Consider the following 7,962-nt stretch of genomic DNA (forward strand, 5'->3'; position numbering starts at 1 on the left):
CTGAAATTAGGGTCTCAATGAAAGCTTAGTATATCCAAACTGAAAACAAGTATAAATAAAGTGAGATAGGTTATTGTAGCTGGACATTTTATGAAGAGAAACCTCCCTCAGAATTCCAAAATACGTCTTCCTGTAACCAAAAACTGATCTTGAAAACGACTGCTAAAACCAGTAGACAAAGCTTGACTTTCAGCAGTTTCGTAGCGCAAGTTTAACCATAAATTCCTCCCACCTCAGAACGAATTTGAAGAAACTGAAAGAGATTTTTGTAGTGCAGCATGTGAGGAAGAAAATCCTCTTTCAGTTTACAAAATTAAGTTCTCGGCTGCTCAGGAAAGCGTTTGGAAGTTAACTAGTAAAAACAGTTTTTCTGCTAAAACAGGCTGCTACAGGGGTTTCGTAGCGCGCTACGAAAACACTGATTTCATAGCTAGTTTTAAAATTTCTCCAAAATGATGTGAGATATGACTTATAAACACATGGTGAGGCTTCTAGGACATGGAATGAGGCTGTCAAACTTTATTTGAAGATGGACATGAGACTCTAACCCTATGCCTTAGACTCTAAAACATAAAAATGACTTCACCATGACTTGACCATGATTGATACAAGAATTGAGAAACCATGTAAGTTGTCCAAATTTTTTAAGGAAGTTTTACAGTGATAACAGTGGCTCCACTAGGGATAGTGTGCCCTTGTGGTACATTATGAACCTGTAGCTCCAGTGCCGCTATCCATCCTCTAGAAGAAAACTTTGAACTTCTGCCCAATTTGCTCCTCAAGCCTTGAATGATTTTTTGTAAGAAGAATTCAAACTGTACCTACTGAAATAGATGCTCAGTCAACCTACCCTAAGCTTATTTGCACATTCCTACCTACCCTATCAGCTGTAATCTCCACTTGTAACTCAAGGAACATGAAACTTCCAATAAAGCCAATCAATTGTCCTTTCTGATATAGGAGGCTCTTGACCGCATTCGACTTCAAAATAACCATGATAGTGAGATGACCAAATCAACTTATAATGTACCTGATCTTCATAATGCAAATGAAAATGAAATACTGGTGTGCAAAACTTTGCCATGTATTCACTTATAGAGTCAAAGAAGACATGATTATTTTGATGATCATCATAACACTCTAAATCTTCAGACAACTGATTTTCAACCACACAAGACCCCTTTGATGTACTATCCAACTGCCTTTCTGCATGATGCCCACAAACAATGTAATTTCCTCACTATTGTGATCATTCTTTGATGTAAGCTGCTGCAAGGAATCACAAAAATGAACAACCTTTTCTTCTTCCTGAGGATTATAAGAAATTTCTTCCAGTATTTCTTCTTGGTGTTTGCAATCAATTTCATATTCTTTATGATCAAAAGACTGACAAATCTGCTGCATCTTTTCATTCATATCAAAGGATGGAACATGGTTTTCACAAATAAACCCCTGCTGATCTTCATGCTGCATTTCATGAGATGTTATACTTTCTTCTTGGTGTTGAAATGCATTGTTATGAAGAGCCTCTAAAATTTCTTCATCCATAAATTCATCATCATCATAAAAATCCTCCAAATATTGAATAAAACTCGTAGAATGTTTACAACAATCTTTGACCAGCAATAAGGAGGGATGACACTCTTTATACATGTCATAGAACACATCATGGAAATCAGCAAGAGAATATAATGAACCATTTTCCAAACTTTTATACCAAGACCATGCTTTGCCTTCTAAAGTGGTCATAAACATCCTCATGAGACAATCCTCAGGAAAGTGAACCTTAAGACTACGTACATGCATATGAAACCTAACCAAATGAAGAGCAGCATTGTCTTTCTTTTCATCATTGAATATCGGAAGATCCTCTAACCAATCAACCTTTGGCATAGGATTTGGAAAACCAGGGATATGAGACCGATTCATAGGAGCATACCTGGCATTCATTCTTGCAGTGGAACTCATCTTGAAACTTCATCAAGCTACTGATCTTCTAGCAGTGGAGTCACCTTCCAATTTGTTATTTGATGTGTGGAGTCGCCAAGGTAGTTTTGCAGCCTCAAAAAGATGTCTGAGCTCATGCTACCTTCAGAAGTTCAGCTTCTTGATTTCGGGAATGAATAGACTTCAGGCTCCCGGCAGACGCACCAAAATGTTATCACCAAAATAGGACCCTGATAGGCTGCTGATCAGACTATCTCAGTGTAACTATTTCAAACCAATCTTTTAGCTAAGGCTTAGCCTCCTTAGCCTGAGAGGGCTCTCTCAAAGGGTTAATGATATTGATTAAAGATATGGATAGATGGCTAACTCTATGGTTTGGATTTTATATGTTTGTAGATTGGAAGATGGAGACTTGCTACCATTGGGCTATGGAGTCAGTGACAGAGATAAGGACAACAAATAGCTCTTCTTATAAAACTGAGGCTTGTATATACTTCAATGAAAGAGTGACACATTCAAGAAAGTCTCAATAACTTGAAGTTCATAGGAGTCAGAGCATGTGGGCATGAATTCTGAGTAATGATACATCAAGGTATTCAAAAGGAAAGAATTTAAAGTGATAGATCAGAGTTTAGTACTTACATGGAAGTCAGGGCATTCAGCATTTAAACATTCAGAACATAAACTCATATGGGACCACACAGTTTATCAATGTATACAGGAAGTCAGAGCACATTCAGTGAATTCTGAGTGATTATACATCCATACCACTGTAAGAATTAAGGAAAGGACAACATCACATATTCTGAACATAAAAAATCCTTCATGAATCCTGAGTAATAAGCATTAAGACTATGGAAGTAAAGCATTTCAAAGATAAAAGATGAAGCTCACTGAAGTACACTAAGAATCTCAGCTTCAAAAAAGTCCAACTGCTTCTGTATATATCAATCCCTGCATAGCATTTACAAAAGTAGTCTTTTTCTCTAACATTTTCCAACCCTTTGCTAATTCGACCTCTTGCTCTATATAAAGCATTTACAATTAGGATTCCATCATCCCTCATCAAGAGAATTCGAATTTTCCATCAGTGACACCTATTCTAACCATAAAACAAACCATTAATTAGAACTAGCTGTTAACTAGGAGTGCTAGTAACCTAATACAACTAGGAGTGTAACTCCTTATCATGATTCAACAACCTTATCTAAGCATTTAAAGCATTATTTGACAACTTGCAACCTCAAGAATTCGAATTTGATGAAGCCTCCCACGTGGTCATCTGATTGCTGAAGACAAACCCTAGAAATTAGGGAACATGTTTCCCTGTTTTTAGGTTTAGATCCTTGAAAATTGGCACGTGGGACAGAGCCTTTATCTCTTCATTCATGACACATTTTATGAAATTGAAGGAGGTTTTTGTAGCCCGTGTTGTCCAGAACAAAAACCTCTCCTGGTTTTTGAAAACATTTCTCCAGCTGTCCAGAAATTGTCCTTGAAAAACAGGTGGCAAACAGGAAAAATCCGTTTTCTGAAATTAGGGTCTCAATGAAAGCTTAGTATATCCCAATTGAAAACACTTATGAATAAAGTGAGATAGGTTATTGTAGTTGGAAAATTTTATGGAAAATCTTGTATTTGGCCTATGTAAGACTCATTTTCAGTAATACATGCTTGACTTTACTTCTCAGGATTCATGAAGGGTTTTTTATGTTCAGAATATGTGATGTTGTCCTTTTCTTAATTCTTACAGTGGTATGGATGTATAATCACTCAGAATTCACTGAATGTGCTCTGACTTCCTGTATACATTTATAAACTGTGTGGTCCCATATGAGTTTATGTTCTCAATGTTTAAACGCTGAATGCCCTGACTTCCATGTAGGGTTGAGTTCATTGTTATATTGAGGTGTTGTTGACTCCATAAGCCCAATGGATGTTTACTGATCATGTTCAACCATTCATATTTTTCACTTGTTTCATAGAGTTAGCCATCTAATCTTTATCAAAATCATTAACCTTTGAGAGAGCCCTCTCAGGTTGAGGAGGCTAAGCCTCAGCCAAAAGTTGGTTTGAAAGAGTTACATAAGGTCTTCCTGATCAGCAGCCTATCAGGGGCATGATTTTGTGAGAACAACATCCACTCATAAGAGCCATGTATCTAGTGTACCTCTCAGGTGACCTCCTCTACATGAAGTGAGATGTGGGTGCTCCCACATTCTCCCTACATCATGCAATAACCTGTCAGCCTCTCTGGTGCACCTTCTCCCATCTCTAGAAGATTGTGCCTAAGTGGATTTCTCCACTCCCAAATCCTCTGCATGTGGCTGCTCCACATCAATCTGAGGCTCCTCAACTTTAGGAGAAAAAAGATCTTGAACTTCATGGATCTTAAGCTCCCTCTCAAGGGAAACTCGCATGGCCTTCTCCTCATCGAATCTGACATCCTTGTGAACCGCCATCATCTTATTATTCAACAAGTACACCCGATAATTATGAGGTGTATCAGTGTACCCCACAAATATCCCCAACTTTGTTGCTGGCTCAAGCTTCTTTCATGCATATTTGGTCACATGGAAATATACCGATGACCCAAAAATCCTGAAGTGACCAACATCTGGCCTCTTACTGGAATAAGTCTCCTCCCAAGTATCTGATGCGGGCTACGGTTATGAAAATATACCGTTGTGTTGCATGCCTCAACACACAAGTGTAGTGGTAGGCCCTGATCACGCAACGTCGCTCGTGCTGCCCCTACAATGCTTATGTTTTTCCTCTTAGCCACCCCATTATATTGTGGGTTATGGGGTTCTGTTAACTCCCGTTTAATTCCTTTTGCTACAAAAAATTTCTTAAACTCATTTGATCATACTCACCACCATTATCACTCCTCAGAGATTTAACCTTCTTTCTAGACTCTTTCTCGACCAATGTTTTAAATTCACAAAACTTTGTGAAAGTTTGATCCTTCTTCTGCATGAAAAATATCCAGCAATTACGAGAAAATTTGTCAACAAATATAACATAATACCTATGTTTGGCCGTGGATGTTGTCAAGAATGGTCCACACACATATGAATGGACTTGCTCTAGAATCACCTTTGCTCGAATTTCTCTATTGTGAAATGAAGGCTTGGTGTATTTTCCCAAATTACACCCATTGTATGTAGCACCTTTCTCTATATTACCTTTGGGAAGACCAGTAGAGATCTATTGCATGATTTTCAAAGCCTCATGATGTAAGTGACCCAATCACTTGTGCCACAACTCACTAACATCTCCAGTCTGCACCTTCTCAGCTTTTGTGCTCAAAGAAACACAATCCTCTACCTCCAGCATATAGAGATTCCTAACTTGAATCTCTATCTTCTTTACTTGACCCGTGGCTATGTATCAAAGGAACGCCTTTCCTTTTGAGAAGATCACATCATATCCTCTATCCTAAAGCATAGTGACTGATACTAAATTCTTATTCAACCGGGGAACATACATAACATCCCTCAAGGTGAGAGGAGAACCATTCTCCCTATGAAAAATAATCGTTTCCAATCAAGTAGCACTATACCTCCCATCATCACCCATCTCGATATGCATCTGGAGACCTTTTTCCTTCAGGTCACTGAACAACTCCTTGTCACCAGTCATGTGGAATGAAGCTCCACTGTCAAGGTACCATACATTACCCATCATTGATGACACTATGCACACAATGAAAGTAAAGTCCAATTTGAATTGAGAGGTCAAAGCCTCACCTGTCACTCCTCCTAAGGACTTCTTCCTAGACTTTTGAGCAAACAATTTGTAGCAAAATGGCCCAGTTCGTGACAATGAAAGCACTTAACTTTGTTCGTGTATTTCTTCTTACCTCCATGGCAATAATCCAATTTGGAATGGGATGCCTTCCCTTTCCCTTTCCTTTTCTTACTGGATAAGGCACAATTTTCCTCATCATCAGCCTTTAATAAGGAACCATCTCTAGTGTTCCTTCTAATCTCCTCCTGCATTAAATCTAACCACAGTTGGTCCCAATTTGGTAGCTTCTCCCTTCCATTCACAAAGTCCTAATAGCTATTCCAACTCTTAGGAATGCCTAGGAGAGCTAGGTTCACCATATCATCCTTGGCACGATTATTCCAACACTTCCAAGCTCATCACGATAGTGAGTGAACTTGGTCAAGTATTTTGGAATGGTCTCACCTTTCTCCATCTTGATTTTATGAAGTTCATCTTTCAGTGCCAACTTCCTATGGTCACTGTTTTTCTGGAATAGGTTCGTCAATTCTTTCCATATAACATACATATTTTCCTTCCCATGGAGACTCGAGACTATGTGGTCTCGAAGTCCCTCAAGGATTATTCGTCTCACCTTTGCCACAAACTTCTTCCATTCTGCTAGATTTTTTGCATCCGATGTTTCTGGATTAGGAGTGTCTTAATCAACAAATTCCTTCAAGCCATTATCTCCAGTACAACCTCCATTCTTTCCTTCCAGGCTATATAATTTGAGCTACCTTCCAAGGCATACTCGAACCACAAACCGTAGAACACCATTGTCAATCCTAAAGTATGTATTGCAAATTCGAATTTCACCTATAACCCAAAACTCAAAACTTTGAAATATCCTCTAGTATATTGTTTCCAACCTTTGATACCATGTACATTCCCTGTAGATTCACAACTCATGTAATGTACTAAAACACAAGACAAGAAACCACTCTACTCTTTAAACAATGGAAACTAATAGATCGCTAAAACAATAATAGACAAAAGGAAGATAACCAAAGACACATAACACAATTATTTCTTTTGGAAAAGCCATTGCTCAAAACCTCAACTATCTATTGCATTAATTAGAAATCTAAGTGGTAATACAAAGCTCGTTCTCACAAGAACAATTCCGCACAAGTATGATCAACTCTTTGCCTCACAAGCCTACACTAATGACCACTTAGCCTATTCTTTGTTGCATGCATGATCCGTACAACTCAGATCACTCTACAACTGATAGTACATTGTCCCTGCACTCTAGTCTCAACTGGGTCTTTCTGTGAACTAACATGCATGAGTTTCTCATGAGGGAATCTTTAGTTAGCTGGAATAGCACCCGAGGATGCACCAGTGCACCAACTCACTAATAATCCTCTACCAGTTCCATAAACAGTTAAAACTAGTTTAGCTGTCTATAACACAGTCAAACTGAGTTATCTAATTAGAACTCAAATAAACTCATCTTAGACCCCTAAAATTTAGGGAGAAGATATACATGACTACAAAAATACTTCCAACTCAAAATTCCTAAGCTAATTAATTTAATGAAAGTATCTTTTGGATTAATCACATTGTAGAGATTTGGTCGATGTTTTGAACCAACTAATGTGGTTCATCCTCAGGACAAATGGTGAAAAAATCAATCTTCTCAAAGGTTTAAATAGCAGAGAAGCATCCTTTCCGAGAATTAGCCATTAGGAAACTAGTCATTGGGAAAAGGTTGTTAGGAATTAGTTAAGGATAAACAATATTAGATTATTAATTAATTGATCAATTATAATTTCAATGTTCTTATGGGAATTAGTTGGTTCGGAACATCGACAAAATCTCTACAATGTGATTGATACAAAAGACATTTTCATTATCATTATGGATCACAAAATTCTAAGATCTAATAAACTTAATTAAACTTAATTAACTATTTACAAGTTTCTATGAGAATACAATTCAATTTTAATTCGCAGTTTAATTCAAGGACAAATTAAACTAGAATTTCTTGTTTCCATTTGTCAACACTAACAATTCCAACATCTCTATAAAATCAACAAAATCCAAGAATTAATATTAGAGGAGGTAAAACCATGGTACACATTATTTCTTTTAGCGCTACATAAGTTTTAAAACTGCCTATGAAGGGGAAACAACGACTCTCTCAAGACCACACATTCTTTGATTCTTAAGATAACAATCAAAAACATAATATTTGAACTCTACAGTTAGTAATAACGTAATAGGAGAATATAAATT

The sequence above is a fragment of the Pinus tabuliformis genome, chromosome 9 (assembly GCF_031772625.1).
Source record: "Pinus tabuliformis cultivar Carrire ecotype Pingquan chromosome 9, CPIR1, whole genome shotgun sequence".
Classification (NCBI taxonomy): domain Eukaryota; kingdom Viridiplantae; phylum Streptophyta; class Pinopsida; order Pinales; family Pinaceae; genus Pinus; species Pinus tabuliformis.